Source organism: Gavialis gangeticus, unplaced genomic scaffold (assembly GCF_001723915.1).
Source record: "Gavialis gangeticus isolate Ggan-Ray unplaced genomic scaffold, GavGan_comp1, whole genome shotgun sequence".
NCBI classification, from domain to species: Eukaryota; Metazoa; Chordata; order Crocodylia; family Gavialidae; genus Gavialis; species Gavialis gangeticus.
The window spans coordinates 83722994-83725470 of record NW_017729034.1 but is presented as its reverse complement, the minus strand read 5'-3'; positions in this window follow the sequence as shown (position 1 = coordinate 83725470).

The window sequence follows — 2477 nt, the reverse complement described above, 5'->3', positions numbered from 1 at the left end:
GCAGCGTGGGGTGCAGTGGGGATCACCCCTCCTGCCCAGCAGCACCTGGTGAGTCCAGGCTTCTTTTTAAAGCACTAGGAGCTGGTGTCGGGGGGCTCGCGTAATACAATTTGATGTTTTGGTTTCATGAACAACATGTTCATCCTTTGGCCACATGAGGGCAGCCCTAACCAGCATGTCTGCATTGGCCAGTGGCAAGAGCTACTATACATTTGCAAAATTATTGGAAAAGCAAATCAGTCTTCTCAGATAAATCTGTTTTGTTTGACCATTAAATGATGTTCCAAATCTCAAATGATTATTCTAAACTTTATAGGCACGTGCCTTGCAAAACAGTAGATGTGTTCTGTGTGAGGCATCATCTCACTAGAATAACTTCTATTATCCTTACATTTTGGTACAGTTTAAGGCCACTGTTAAATCAGAAAAGAAAACTAATATCTGTATATATAGAGATATGCTATCCATTCTTTAAATAAATAAAATGATAATAGAGTTTTAGCGCTTACATGCATATAAACTCTGAAGCTCTACCCTTATATAAGGATCACACTATGTTTCTTTAACCTACTTTAGAGAGGGCTGCAGGTGACTGGTTGCATGCAGTACATAGTCTATTACTAATATATCCGATATAACCCCACAGACCAGTCCTGTGCCCCTCCTCCAGCCCATGCAGCCTGATGAATTTGATATCTATGATGTAAACAGTAAGGTGAAACACTCAATTTCACATCTGCCCATGTCACTGAAATAAGAAAAATCTCTTTTTTTCAAGTGTGAGGGAAACGAATACTGCATCAGGCGCACAATTTTTTTTTAATGCTTCTTAAAGTGTACTAGTTAACACTTGCCATCAATGAGTGGGTGCTTTTTTACATTCCTACAGCTCCTTGCACAATAGAGTCCCGGTTCATGATTGGGGTCTTAGAGATACTCTGATAATGGAGGAAAAAGTCACGTGTATATATATTTTAAAATAAAATATGCATTCACTAATTCAGAAAGTGAAACTCTTTGTTTGTTTTTAGCATGTATTTTATCACTTACAATCCTCTGCAGTCCCATGCTAGGACAGCACAACATAGAGCTAATTATTCTGTCTGTATCACTATGCCCACTAAAGAGACTTATTAAAAAAACAAATGAACAATATTTTATTGTTTGTATTTAATTTAATGGATTTTAAAACTATTTTAAATATGATGCTTGGAAGCCCTGCAATTCTCATTCTCTCAGTCAGTCCTTTTAAATACAGCAGCAGCATGTTTAGTTCCAAGCTCCAATGTATGCAGGTGAGCTTAAAAATGTCAGTGAACAAGCTTAAATATTATCGTTGTGCCTTATAAGAGTATTACAGTTTAGAATGTACTAGATAGCAGTACATTTCATGATATCAGATACAGAGGCACCTACTGGAATTTGCTACAAGTGCCTTACTTCTGAAAGTTGCTTATTTCGGTAGTAATTAGGTACTTACCTGTTTAGGCACTTGAAAAAAATCCTAGCAAATATCTGCATCATTAAAGCCCTCTTTTTTTATGGGGGGAGGGAGGGGGAATGACATAGATGCCTACGGCCTTTTTGAAAATAGCATTTAGGTTCCCAAATTACTTAGACACTTTTGACAAACTTGCTGTAACCCATGAAGTGAAAGGCCTGGCTTAAGCTCCCCTCTTAGCCTGGAGAAGTTTAAATCAATGTCTCCCATTTCCTAAGAGACTACACTACACTAACCACGTGGCTCTAGACCATTCTGGGTGTAGCAACCCTTTCCTCTACGCTTGTAGAAGCCATGCCACCATGCAAAACAAAACAAACAGATACATCAGGTTGCACTGGGCTAAAGACAGAGTAAAAGGAGCATGACTTCCTACCTTGTGGTTAGGGCATTTGCCTAGTTGCTAGGTTCTGATCCTGACTCTGTTACTGCATTTTATTTGATGATTATTTATTGCAAAATGAATGTGCAAGGCAAGAGTGTCCAAGAAACAAATGGTAGTATCTGATATTGTCTCCTGTTCAGGAACCCAATTGAATGAACCATCCACAATTGGATATGTGAAATTTCTTTTCTTTGTTACATCTGAGACCAAAAACACCAAAGCTTGTAACAAGACCCAGGAGCAGTTCAGTTGAAAATTCAAATGATAGCATTCAATACTCAATGACTGGGCACTGGAAAAAGTTGATGAGAGTTGGTGTTAAGAAATTACTTGACGGAATGCTGAAGTATCCATCTTGAGATGAACCTGGCTTTAAAGAATCATGTTAAGAGTCACAGAGGTACAGTGTCTGCTGCCTTTCTGTGTAATACTGCTGTACACTTTCCTTTCACTGACACTTCTGTTGCATTTAGAAAACAGCCCTTCATTTTTATGAGACAGTGAACATGCGTGAAAAAAAGTAATACCTAGAGGTGCACTAGGGTTGTTGGTTGCTACATTTTGAAACTTTTAAAACTTTGTCATAAATAT